The following is a 14,673-nucleotide window of genomic DNA, read 5'->3' on the forward strand; positions in this document are numbered from 1 at the left end:
GAAGAGAGAAATAGGGGAGACAAGGATGAGGGAGAGAGGGAGTAAAGAGAGAGAAAGAGAGAGAGAGACAGACACAGGGGAATGGAGGGAGGAAAGAGAGAGAGAGGGAAGAGGAGAGGAGAAAGGGAGGGAAGGTGGGAGGGAGGGGGAGAGAGTGATAGAGATATCCCATAGTGCTGGTTTATTTTCCAAATGACCATAACAGCCAGGGCTGGGGCCTAGCCCTGAACTCAATTTGTATCTCCCACATGGCTGGCAGGCACTGAGCCACTGGCCACTACCTCCCAGAATATGCATTAACAGAATGCTGAAGCTGGGAGCAGAGCCAGGATTTGAATCCAGTCACTATCATATGGGATATGGAAGTCTTAAATGGCATTTTAATAGCAAAGACAAATACCAATCGCTAATTTTTTATCCACAATTATTGATCTGCATCTTATCCTTCAGATACATTCCTTGAAGTATATTTACTGAGTTAATAGGATCTACATATATGCTTAGGTTTCAAATATGTAATTTTAGCTATTTTCCAGAAAGGCCATATAAAATTTCCACATAGAGTACATGTACATGTTTATGTGTAGCATATGAGGGTACTTTAAAACATTTGTGGAAACTGGAAATTAAAGATATATTTATTTTGGTGCAAAAATTTGAAACCTATGCACATGAATGGTTTTCAAAAAGTTCATGGAAAATGTGTATTATGAAACACCATGAAGGGATTTCAAAAAAGTTTTGAACCAAAATGAACTTATATTTTAATTCTGGTTTTCGACAAACTCTTTGAAGTACTTTACTAGGTGAAAACTATAAGCTCTTTAACAATCTGTAGTTCTCATATGGTATTAATAATAGCATAAGCATTTTTCATGTTCATTGTAAATGCCAGTTCATGTCCTCAGGCCACTTTTCTATTAGTTTTCAGTATTCATTTATTTTTTTTAACTTTTATTTAATGAATATAAATTTCCAAAGTACAGCTTATGGATTGGTGACAACTAACTGAGCACCAAAAAGGAAACCTGTTGAAGTGAAATGAACACTATGAAAAATGGTGACTTGATCAGCCCTTACCCTGACTGTTGATGAACAACTTAATACGTTATCCCTCTTAGTATTTTTTTGTTTATTTGTTCTACTTAATACTTTTGGTTGAATCCTGTAATCAATACACAGTTATTCTCAAGTGTTGAAACTTAACTGAAAAGTGATCGCTGTTAAATATAAGAGTGGGAGTAAGAGAGGGAAGAGATGTGCAATTCAGGACATGCTCAAGCTGACTTACCTCAAACGGTAGAGTTAGAAACATACCAGGGGATTCCAATTCAATCCCATCAAGGTGGCATGTACCAATGCCATCTCACTAGTTCCGGTGATCAATTTCTGTTCACAATTGATCATAATGATAGGACTAAGAGCCAAAGGGATCACAGAAACAAGACTAGTGTCTGCAAATACTAGCTGATAGAATCAAAAAGGGAGAGAACAATCCAACATGGGAAGTGAGATACACAGCAGACCCATAGAATGGCAGATGTCCTAAACAGCATTCTGGCCTCAGAATCAGCCCTTAAGGCACGTGGATCCGGCTGAAAAGCCCATGAGAGTATTTCAGGCATGGAAAGCCAAGACACTCTGGAAAAAAAAAAAAAAACACAAAAAACAAAAAACAAAAACAAAACAAAACAAAAAAACACCAACCTACATGAAAGATCTCCGCGGGTGAGATCCCACCCAGTGAAACGAACAGGTCATCAAAGAAGGAGGTACCTTTCTCTGAAGGGAGGAGAGAACTTCCACTTTGACTATGACCTTGTCTAAATATGATCAGAGTTGGTGTACTCAAAAGGCTTCCATAGTCTTGGCGACTCATGACAAGAGTTTTCAGTATTTATTTAACATCACTTTGTATGAGCTTTTCACATGATGAAGATATTAACTCCTTATAATATTTACAATGAACATTTTTCAAAGGTTAGACAAAAACCTCTACTTACTCTTCAAGTGAAAGAATCTCCAGAGTGTCCACCCCCTCTTTCAAATGCATTCAAGGGACCAGCGTTATGGTGTAGAGGGTTGAGCCACCACCTGCAATGTTGGCATCCTACTTCCAATCTAGCTCCAAACTAATGGCCTTGGAAAAGCACCAGAGGATGGTCCAAGTGTTTGGGCCCCTGACATTCATTTGGGAGACCTGGATGAAGCTCCTGGTTCCTGGTGTCAGCTTGGACCAGCCCTGGCAGTTGTGGTCATCTGGGAAGTGAACCAGCAGATGGAAGATATCTCCCTCTCTGTTTGTGTGTCTCCCTCTCTCTCTGTAACTCTGACTTTAAAATAAATCTGTAAAACAAAAACATATTTGTATTTATTATTGCTAATTTCTAGATATGCACATATTTACCCTTCAATTAGTATTTTCTATTTGGACACAGAATACTACAAAGCTAAGAATCTGATGCTTAATCTAGTGTATTTAAACCCTCAGCTTACCTTTTCTAAGTCATGTCTCTTTCATTTCATGAGAGAATTAAATAAAATGGTTAAGAGTGAGCACAATAGCTAAGGACTAGGGGAAAGCCTGTGGTTTAACTCAATAGAAGAAAATCTTCCAACAGTTACAGCACTTACACTTGAACCTACTGTTCTTGGCAGAGTTAATGCCTCATTTTTTCTTTCTTTTTTTTTTTTCAAAAAAAGATTATTTATTTATATGAGAGGTAGAGTCACAGACAGAGAGAGGGAGAGATAAAGAGAAAGGTCTTCCATCCACTGGCTTATTGCCCAAATGGCTTCAATGGCCGGAACTGAGCCAACCCTAAAGCAGGAACCAGGAGCTTTTCCAGGTCTCTCACACAGGTGTAGGGGCTCAAGAACTTGGGCCATCTTCCACAGCTCTCCTAAGCCATAGCAGAGAGCTGGAGTGGAAGAGGAGTAGCCAGGATATGAACTGGCACCAATATGGGATGCAGGTGCCACAGGCAGAGGCTTAACCCACTCTGCCACAGTGCTAGCCCCGATGCTTTATTTCTTAAACATGCCTAATATAGATCCAAGTCAATGTTGCTATATTCACCCAATACATGTATCTAGTACATAATGGAAATGGGAGATTCCTGGTGTGAGGACCTGAAAATGCAGTTTAGATATGATGCTGCCACCTCCCTAGAACACCATTTCCTTTCCAGGTACAAAATGAAACAAATTGGATGATATTTAGGGTTCATTCCAGTCCTGAAATTCTACAACTTACGATTTTTTAAAAAAAGAGATTACATTTCTGTCCAAAGAATATTCTGGGATTTCTTATAGGTGTTTTAGAAAGACTGGCACTAGAAAAGAGCCAGTTTGTAATGGCTCCAGATGTTGTATAGATGTTAGACATATTGCTTGTGGGTAGGCATTTGTCCTAGTTGTTAAGACACCAGATGAGACACCCATATCCCATCTTGGAATGCCTGCGTTGGAGTCCCAGCTCTGTTCCTGCTTCCAGCTCCTTGCTAATGCATACCCTGGGAAGTAGCAGCGATAAGGGTAGTAGTTCCATCCCTGCCACCCATGAGAAAGGTCTGAATTGAGTCCAGACTTCCAGCTTCAGCTTGGCACAGCCTTGGACAATGAGGGCATCTGGGAAGTACACCAGCAGATAGGGGCCTTCTCTCCCCTTTCCTGCTCCTGCATATCTACCTCACCCTAACACTCTCACTCTATCTCTCTGCCTTTCAAATGAATAAATTCTAAGTAATTAAAAAGGACATATACTTGAAATCTTGAGCAAATAAATGCATGATTATAAGTTTCCAGTGTTCATACAGTCAATCTGGCGTTTCATGCTTCAAGTAGCTAACAGAAGCCGATGCCTCCTTTGAAATCCAAGGAAGCTCTGACACAAGCTAAGTAGTTGCCAGATTTTTACTAATAGAAAAATTGGGTCAATTCTCATCTCATCAGAGCAAATTTAATCAGACAAGCCTATGTTTTAAACAGCATGTAAACCATTTGCTACATAGGATCCAACGTTATACGCAAGTTTTTGAGGAATGTTAAAAGTACATGACCTAACAGATTTTTTAAAGATTTATTTTTTAAAGATTTTTTAAAGATTTATTTATTTGAAAGGCAGATATATACACACACCGAGAGAGAAAGAGAGAGAGAGAGAGAAAGAGCGAGAAAGAATCTTCTAATCCCTGGTTCACCCTCCATGGCAGCAATAGCCAGAGTTGGGCTAATCTGAAGCCAGGAGCCAGAAGCTTCTTCAGGGTCTCCCGTGTGAGTGCAGGGGCCTAAGTCCATGGACCATCTTCCATTGCTTTCCCAGGTGTATTAGCAGGGCACTGGATCGGAAGCAGGGAGCTGAGACTCATTCCAGGGCCCATATGGGATGCTGGTGCTGCACACAGCAGCTTTCCCTGCTACACCACAGCTACAGCTCCTCAAATATATCATTTTAAGGCATTTGAATGCAGTTACCTAAACAATGTATTGATGAATCCACTGGATATTGCTGGGGATAGGGGAACTTTGGAATTACTTGGTTCCAAATAATAAAATTTCAGAATTTCCTTCTTATAAATGTTATAAATAAATTATAACCATGCATATGCCTGTATCTGAATATGTTTCTGACAATAATGGCTTGTATTTTATGATACAAAATGGTTTTGTAACACAATTACAGCTTCCTGGATTAAAGCTGACTTAACTTCCTGAAAAAGAGACAGCACTACAAGGTGGGGCTAGATATTACTGAAAAAGTCAACTAATAGCAGTAGCAGTAAATGTCAAAATTCACCTTAAAATGGCATCTCTAATTATAAATTGACACTCGCAAAGCATTGGCAGCTTCCTTGAGATCGCCTGCATTCGCAGGCTCCTGCCGCTGCCAGCCACATACCCAGTTTTCTCTCCTACATTTGCTTTTCCTTCCTGACATTTGATCAGTCAACAGAATGAACGCTAGTGTTCTCCTAAGTCACCCTGCAGTTTAAAGCCCTAACCACTTCGTGTTCTCCTGAAAGGGAGGTGGGGAGAGCAGCACGTCTTTCAGAAACAGAACTGCACTTATCCGTCACGGCAGCAGCGGCAGGGAAATTGGCCTTTGTGGAGGTGAGGCTGGTTTGTTCGCTGGGAAAGTAAAGCGTTACAGACTAAAATGGGGGCAAAGCAATCCAGGCAGGTGGAGAGGTTTCTAGAAACTGGAAAGATTGGATTTCCAGGGTTTGGGCAATGAAGCAGACACTACTTAAATGTGCAAAAAGCAGGCAGTATAACAGCTTCAGGTTAGTTTGAAAATGGAATCTGGGGAGTTTTTTCATACAGAAAATTGCACAGAGTGAGTCACACTGGGGGAAAAGGGCCAGAAGCCTGAATAAGGAATAGGTCTGGCTCTGGTTGCTGTATTTAAAGAGAACTAAAGGCAGTGCAGATAAAACCTCAGCCCTAAAACAGCCTGAAAAAAAAAAGCATTGTGGCCCAGTGGGTTACACCACTACTTGGGACCCCAGCATCCCATATCAGTGCTGATTTGAGTCCCAGTTACTCTATTTGTGATTCAGCTTCCTGCTAATGCATCCTGCAAGACAGCAGATGATGGTGGAAGTGTTTGGGTTCCTGCTACTCACGTGGGAGACCTGGGTGGAGTCCCATGCTCCCGGCTTCAGCCTAGCCCAGTACTGACTGTTGTATGCATTTAGAGAGTGAACCAGAAGAGGGACGATCTCTCTGTTTATTTCTCTCATGCTCTTTGTCACTTTGCCTATCAAGTAGTTGAAAAGGAACTTTTAAAGTAAGTTTTTTTTTTAATAAAAAGTAAGTATCTCTTTTTCTTTTTCAAAAAAAGGACCAGCGTGATTGAGGACAGGATGATGGTGAAGTAGAAGGAAATGTGTGCCAGTTAAAGGGAACAAATTTAACAATGGCTTTAGAATAAGAAACAGGTTGCCCCATTCAGATAAGTTTTTACTGCAGGTTTTGAGTGTGGCAGTTGGGGTCTGGTGGTCAGAGATAAGACTGGAGAGCTTGACATGGGCCAGATTTAGATGGTTTTGTAGGCTAAGGACTGGTATTGGTCCTACAGAGCAGCAATAGGAAATCAGTGAAGGGTTTTAAGTAAGGCGATGAAAACAGGATCGTGTTTGTGTTTCAGAAACATCGCTCTGGAGGATGCTTGGGGAATGGTGATTAGCCACACTGGCATAAGCATAAAGTACATGGAAAAAAATAAAGGCAGATACGGCTGGAAATGCAACTTTGGATCCAGATCATAGAGGATATTGACAGCCATGTTTCCTGCTTAGTAGGCGGTGGGGAGTCCTGAAAATTTCTGAGTAGGAGAATGCTGTAGATGGGAAAGCACTAAAGGCAGAAGGCCAGTTAGAAGTTTCCTGCAGTAATTTAGGCAATTAAATAAGAACCTGATGATGCCAAAAATAGAAATTAAGGGATAGATTCAAGAGCAGGTGCATAATTATAAGCACAGTTTCATTACTCATTTTAGATGGCACAAGTTTTTACATACATCAGATCTTTATAAATGTCTCTATTTCCACATCTGAATATAGCCTTTACTTCTGTACCAATTACTAGGTGAGATGCTCTTAAAGTTCTTCAAGGGAAAAGCTCCAATTGAGTTTGTTGCAAGTCCATACCTCAGTTCTCAGTGGCAACTGCTGCATGTCTCAAAGTCATCCAAACCCAGAACTGGAACTTTGTTAAAGAATTATTCCCTATTTCCTCTTTTGGTAGTTTCCTAGTCCTGATTATGTTTCTAAAGAGGCTTTTGGCTCTAATTTATTCACCTTCAAAAATGGCTTTCTCTTTTCTTATTTCTAGTCTCTTTTCTATTCCCAGGTTTTTATTTTCCCTACTTAACAGAATCACTAGCTCCACTAGGTGGCAGGGAGATTAGAGTCACATTTCCAGTGTTTAGTTTAGTTTTTTTTTTTCTTAAAGATTTTATTTATTTGAGAGGTAGAATTATAGACAGAGAGAAAGGTCTTCCATCATTCTCTGGTTCACTATCCAAAACGGCCGCATCCAATCCAAGGCCAGGAGTCAAGAGGTTCTTTCAGGTCTCCCAAGTGGGTGCAAGGGCCCAAGCATTTGGGTCATCTTCTACTGATTTCCCAGGGCAGAGCAGGGGGCTGGAAGGGAAACGGAGCAGCCAGGACTAGAACTGGTGCCCATATGGGATGCTGGTGCTGTAGGTGGAAGCTTAGCCCACTGTACCACGGTGCTGGCCCCAGTGTTTGGTTTCTTTAAAGTAAGCAGTGTGAGTTGTAGGGTTGGTTCAACTCCATCCATCATGTTTCATGTACCTCAACTGTTGCCAGATTGATACTGTGTAATTTGGAGCTATGAAGGTTTATTGTTAGTGCAATATTACTCTGATTTTCTTCTGAGAGTTCCTCCAAGTGCTTCTGTTTCACATTATGAAATACTTATAATTCTGGGTCAAGCATAATATTTGGTCTAACTTCCAACACACAGAATTCCGAATGTCATTTTCTCTTCTAAATATGTATATATTTTTAAAAAATAGGAAGAAGCACTGTGTGTGTGTGTGTACGTATTTCTGTATATTAATTTTCCCCATGTAACAATTCAGCTTCTGGTGCTGGATGGTTCTATTTTTCCTAACTGGAGATCCAACAAACCTAAGGAGTGATTAGAAACATTCATGCTGTAATATTAACACTTACAAAACACTTACAAAATCCTACTGCTCTTGTCTGAGCTTTTCATTTTTGTTGAGCTGTTTAGCCATAATGGAAACTGCCCACACAATGCTTGCAAAAAATTTATACTTTTTCCATAATATTCATATCTCCACCCACTTTTGGGTAGAACAGAACAAGCATTAAAATATTCATATACACATTTGCATGGAAATATACCATATGCAAAGGTAGGTTTGCATGCCAATTTAAAATGGTTAACTCCATAGAAATGCACATTAGAAAAAGCATAAACACTCGATGTCTAGATATTTTTCTTCTCAGATAGCAATTTTTTTTGGAAGGGGCAAAAAAGGAAAGAATAATAGCCTTAATTTATTGAACACCTTTTCCTCTTCTCCTCTCTCAATAAGAAATAGGAGGGGGCAATTTTATGGTCAACTTAAAAAGGCACACATTCTATCTTCCTTAAAGTAGAGATCATGGAAGGTGCCCCAGAAGACCAGTTTTTAATGCAAATTCAAGGAGGAAGTGAAATTTGTCAATTTATCCTTTCATGTAATGTTTCTATTGTAGAAATCTCCTGACTATTCTCTCCATTCTTATCTCCTAGTAAGAGATGTTTCAGTCCATAGCACACAGCTTGTACATCCATTCAGTTCTCAGAGTGGTCTTGTGCTCTTGTAAACTCATGGGACAATATTGTTAGACCTATTCAGCAAACATATTTTTCACTTCTAAGAGTTCAATTTCCCTTGATGTTTACTGTTGTAGTTGTACTTCTTCCTGGTTTTGGTTAGTAGTTTCTTGCTTTTTCTAAATGAAAAGCTGTATCTTTGAACAGCTCTTCAAGTTTTTAAAAATATCACTGTGAATATTCCACAAAATTAATTTCATCTAAAATGAATCAGGTGCTGGGTGTTGACTTCCTTGGTTGCACTTCTTTTTTTTTTTTTTTTCTTTTTAATTTTTTTTGACAGAGTGGAAAGCAAGAGAGAGAGACAGAGAGAAAGGTCTTCCTTCGCTGTTGGTTCACCCTCCAATGGCCGCCGCGGCCGGCGCACCGCGCTGATCCGATGGCAGGAGCCAGGTACTTATCCTGGTCTCCCATGGGGTGCAGGGCCCAAGTACTTGGGCCATCCTCCACTGCACTCCCGGGCCACAGCAGAGAGCTGGCCTGGAAGAGGGGCAACCGGGAAAGAATCTGGCGCCCCGACTGGGACTAGAACCCGGTGTGCCAGCGCCGCTAGGTGGAGGATTAGCCTAGTGAGCCGTGGCGCCAGCCGGCTGCACTTCTTAATGTAAATTTTTTTTACGTATTTTTGAATTCCAGTTTTCAGCTTCCCATCCTTCCTACCCCTGCCTTGTCTCTGACTCTGGTTCTCACAGTCAGCCTGTATCTCATCTCTACTTCAGCACCTTCATCTCCCTACAATACAGAAGCTGAATCTCTGGATCAGCGTCCAGTAGTACCCAGGTCTCAATCCTGTATACTGCTTGGGTTTCTATTTTATGTTGGGTCAACTTAAGTTGCCATCTTGACCAAAAGTTTAAATATACTTGTTTTATAAATAGAAATGAACGAACAAGGATTTGTTAGCTTACTGCAAAATGCCAATCTATTCAATGGTAAAAGTTGGGCTCTGATTCATGTCATTATTTGTTCTACTATGCAAAATGTTTCACTTTACAGAGAACTGCTCTCTCAATGAACTGATGGTTAGCTATGGTAAAACAAGAGAGCGTATGACATAGAATCAGAGGACCTATGTTCAAGTTATGACTCTGCCGGTTACTAGCTACTCTTTAGTTTATTTATCAAGTAATGGCGCTATTACCAAATGTGGAGAATCCCACAGGAGTCTCAGAAAGAGTCATGGATCACCGCTTACCTGGAAAGGAGATGAAACTCCACAGTAAAAACATTGAAAAGTTACCACTAGCCACAAAATAAAAGTAAAGTGGAGTTATTCATAATAAGTCAGGAGCTGAGGCAATACCTGACGGTTGTTAGGGAGACGCTCCTAATCATACCAAGCAGACATCTCTGGTCAGTCAGATAACAGTGCGCTATGGGCAATACGCTCCTACCCACTCTGACTGGACCATTCAAACATAAGTAAGGCGGGAACAGTATTGACTGGACTGTTCAACTGCAAGCAAGGAGGAAACAGCACTGAATGGACAACAAGTCGGAGGACAGCAAGCTGAAGGACTGCTGGAAAATGAGGATAAAAAGGGGAGCCCTTGCACCGCTCTCCATCCTCTCGGGGATCATGCCCCAGTGTGTGTGAACCTCTGGATCTCCTCGCACTTGGAGCTGAAGAGCCAGCTCACTAGCCCCCTTGCTAAGTGACACAAGGTGACTATGGGATCAGAACTCCAGCCGAGATGCCACCTCACCGCCTTACCTGGACCCCTTATCAGCTTACTGTCAGACCTGACCACAAAGCCGGACCAGGCCTCTCAGCAGGGGACCTCTCCAACTTCTCGCCTGGCCATCCACCTGGTAACGTGGAGCCTACTGCCCAGAGTGACAGCCTTCCCATGACTTCCTGCCTGTAAGTGACTGATCTGAGATCCGTCTCTGCCAAGACATGGAGCTCTGGACCTTTAACACTAACACTCTTTTTTGTGACCGTGATACGAGCCTTGAAAACACAGCTTTTACAAATAATGTTAGTCGGCCGGCACCGTGGCTCAATAGGCTAATCCTCTGCCTGCGGTGCCGGCACACCGGGTTCTAGTCCCCGTCGGGCGCCAGATTCTGTCCCGGTTGCCCCGCTTCCAGGCCAGCTCTCTGCTGTGGCCAGGGAGTGCAGTGGAGGATGGCCCAAGTGCTTGGGCCCTGCACCCCATGGGAGACGAGGAGAAGTACCTGGCTCCTGCCATCAGATCAGCGCGGTGCGCCGCCGCAGCGCGCCGGCCGCGGCGGCCATTGGAGGGTGAATCAATGGCAAAGGAAGACCTTTCTCTCTGTCTCTCTCTCTCACTGTCCACTCTGTCAAAAAAAAAAATAATAAAAAATAAAAAAAAATAATGTTAGTCATGTGTAATATAACTATGCTTTGACCCTATGCAAGGTATCTGCAAATAATGCTGGAGACCTCAATATACATATACTATAATAATTGGATAGCCCTAAAAATTACTTTAACATTGTATACTGTGATCTGTGGATTAATGAATAAGTTCAAGTAGTATTATTGATATTGATATTAATGGTAGTGATTCCAGTAGTCCTCTAATCATTAAGAAAATAGTGTTACTCTGATGGTTAAGTGTTATAATAGTAAATAAGTTAAGTAGAAAATAAGTAGTTATGTTAAATTAAGTAGTTAAGCTAAGTAGTTATGTTAAGCTAAGTACTTAAGCTAAGTAGTTGAGTGGTGCTGTTAGTTTATTGATAAGTGCATTAAATAGTATAGATTGATAAGTATATTGATACTGATAAGTGTATTGACCTCAATGAGCATGCTGCTGAGTAGTGTGATAAAAAACCCCTGGTGTGTGAGCAGTAAAACCTCTCATTGGCAAGACGGTCTTGTGTCCCGGTGTTCCTTTCTTCTCTGTGACTGACAAGTGCGTACTTGGTACTGTCAAGCTGTGCGACAGTAGGCGCTTGCAACACCAAATACCTTACAGAGTTGTCATGAGATTAATGTGTGTGAGAACATCTTAAAAATGCATACCACAATAAAAATGTGGACATTTTGATATATAAAAGACTTGTGTTTTTAGAGATATGTAAATAATATGGTAACACATGTTTATTTCTGAGAAATAATAAAATACTGATAAACATAAAGGAAAGAAATCACTTACAATCTAATTTAGCAGTGTGTTCTTCCGGACTTATTTTAGTTTATTTTTGACAGGCAGAGTTAGAGAGAGAGAGAGAGACAGACAGAGAGAAAGGTCTTCGTTCTGTTGGTTCACCCCCCCCCCCCCCAAATGGCTGCTATGGCCAGCGCGTTGTGCCGATCTGAAGCCAGGAGCCAGGCACTTCCTCCTGGTCTCCCATGCAGGTGCAGGACCCAAGCACTTGGGCCATCCTCCACTGCTTTCCCAGGCCACAGCAGAGAGCTGGACTGGAAGAGGAGCAAGCGGGACAGAATGCGGTGCCCCAACCGGGACTAGAACCCAGGGTGCCGGCGCCGCAGGTGGAGGATTAGCCAAGTGAGCCGCGGCACCGGCCCGGACTTATTTTAATATATTATTTTCTAAAAAGCAGCAGACTGAGCACTTGTTAAATCTCTATCTATATGTACAATCAACCAGGAAACTGGTTCCTCAAAGAATTTTGGAAGATGAAGAAAATGCTATTCGGCAGTTTGCCAGTATATAGTATTGGCTATCTTAGCTTGATTTGCTATAGTCTTTTTATTCCATTATCAAGTATAAAACTTCCACTTAGATTAACTGATACAACTGACTATTCATGAGTTATTCTTACAGATTTCATTGTTGTGAGCCACAGAATCACATTCAGATATTTGGAGCAGGAATGATTATTTTATGTATCAAGGCACTCACAGAATTTCTGGAAGAGCTAGACAATCAAACATAATTTTTTACAACAAGAAACAGGGCAACCCTGATTTCCATTAACTGATGACTAGATAAAGAAAATGTGAATAAAGGTAAAGCAATGTGAGTAGATAAAGAAAATACACACACACACACACACACACACACTATGGAATGCTACTTAGCCATACAAAAGAATGAAATCCTGTCTTTCACAGCAAAAATGGATACAACTGGGAACAATACTTAGTGAAACAAGCTAGTCCCCAAAAGATAAGTACCATATATTTTCCCTGATCTGTGGTAACTAACAGAGTACAAAAAGATAGAATGTAACTGAGTAAAATTGACATTTTGAGGTTTGATTATTGTTTATAGTCCTGGTCTCTACTGTTGAGGAGCAATTTTTTTCTTAATATTTTTTGAAATTTTTTACTTAGTTGAGGATTAGTTTACAGTTATCAAATGAACTGAAAGTATGCCATTGTAAAAATTGAAATAAGAAGAAAAAAAGGAGAAGGAAAGCTGGGAGCATGGGCAGAAGGGAGGATAGGGTGGGAAACATCACTATGCTTCCAAATCTGCATATATGAAATACATGAAATTTGTTTATCCTACATAATAAAAAACTAAAAAAAGGACAAGAAAGGTTAAAGCCAACAGATGCAATATCCACGCAGACTATCTGACTATTCTAGTAAAACTATTCATTGGTGTTGTGTCACCCATGAAGATTGGTGCCTACACTTTGATTTTAAGACATTTCACTGAAACTGTCCACCCAAAACCAAACAAGTTGTCCCATAAAGCTTCTGCCTTCTTAGATCCTTTCTGATTCTAGTTTCCTTAGTGGGAGCTACACTTCAATGCACTCTAGAAATGATGTTCTTTTCTTAATTTTTTGACTCTGGTAGGAAGGTAAAATCTAACCAGGAATGGATAACCAGTAAGTAATTCTGCAGCTTCTGCTATAGGTAGGTACTGTAATTCCAGTCTTCATATGAGAAAATCAAGCCCAGTGCTGGTGTGGCACAGCAGGTTAAGCTGCTCCCACAATGCTAGCATCCCAGATGGGTGCCAGTTCAAGTCCTGGCTGCTCCACTGCTGATCAAGCTCTTTGCTAATATGCCTGATAGAGCAGCAGAAGATGGCCCAAGTATTTGGGCTCTTTCTACGCATGTGGGAGACCTGGAAGAAGCTCCTGGTTTTGCAGTTTCAACCTGGCCTAGCACTTGCCATTGTAGCCATCTAGGGAGTGAACCAGCAGATGGAAGACCTCTCTCTGTCTCTCTCTGTCTCTGTCTTTCAAATAAATAAATAAATAAATAAAGCTTAAAAAGAAAAGCTAAGCCTTAAGTAGATTATATTCTTTGATCAATTACAAAATTGGCATACAAAATATCCAGGATTTAAACTCACATGTTTTGATCAAATATTCACCTTTGTATCCACTATGATGGCTAATAATTACTTATTTACATGACTTCTCCCCAAAAGATTATGAGCTTCTGTGAAATAAAGATTTTTTCTGATCCAGTAATTATTTTTTTGAGTATAAGTTCTAGGTGTCATTATTCCTTCATTCAATCAAAACATTTTATCAGTTATTCACCAAATATTATATCCTTTTAGCAACCTAACAAAATTCTAAACGAAACAAGCATAGTTATTGATCTCATGGAGATTAGTGTTTAGTGGGAGAATCATTTGATTAAAAAATAATCTCGCATTAGTTAAGCACAAGTGGAAAGATATATGAAAATAAGAGAACATTTAAATGCGGGTTTAAGCTAATTTTGAATGGAGGCAAAGAGAGAAGTCTCTAGGGAAGTGGCTTGAGTTACAGAAAACTGGAAAACGAGTAGGTGTCAGCCAGACTAAAGGACAGGCTCTGGGAAGAGAACACTGTAAGTACACGGAATAAATAGACTGTGAGAAGGTGTCAAGTTTAGAAGGAGTCATTGAAAGAAGGCCAGCATGATTGGATCACAGAGATTAAGGAAGAGACTGACCCAAGGATAAGGATAAAGAAGTAGGAGCTTGAGAAACATTCACTTAATAATACATGTGTGCATACATCAGTGGGAGACAGCTGTGATCTTCCTAAGTGTCCTTTTTACAGTAAGATTCCATGATTCCTAAAGAATCAATATGTCTCTGCAAAGTTAGAAAAGGAAAAGTGAAGCCAGGGTGGTAAACTGTTCTAAACTCGTAACATACATTTATTGACAGTCTACCTTAACCCCTCAGCATAAATCACTATTGTGGATGCTGTGGATTTTACAAGGAGAAAAGTAGACTGGACCTAATTATCTAACACCTAAAAGTAAAATCAGAAAGACTAACAGTAATTTACAGCAAATACAATTAAGCAGATGGCTCCTTTCACTATATGAACTTTGAGATAACATTTTGTCTTGATGAATTTGCAAAAATCTTTAGAACTTTGCCTGATTCCCTT

General features: G+C 40.5%; 1 protein-coding gene across 23 annotated transcripts in view; it reads right to left on the minus strand.

Annotated features, from left to right (window-relative positions):
• Positions 1–14,673, minus strand: part of ANKS1B (ankyrin repeat and sterile alpha motif domain containing 1B) — a 1,216,905-nt gene that overhangs the window by 602,558 nt on the left and 599,674 nt on the right. The window lies entirely within an intron of this gene.

This window comes from Oryctolagus cuniculus, chromosome 11, assembly GCF_964237555.1.
Source record: "Oryctolagus cuniculus chromosome 11, mOryCun1.1, whole genome shotgun sequence".
Taxonomy (NCBI): domain Eukaryota; kingdom Metazoa; phylum Chordata; class Mammalia; order Lagomorpha; family Leporidae; genus Oryctolagus; species Oryctolagus cuniculus.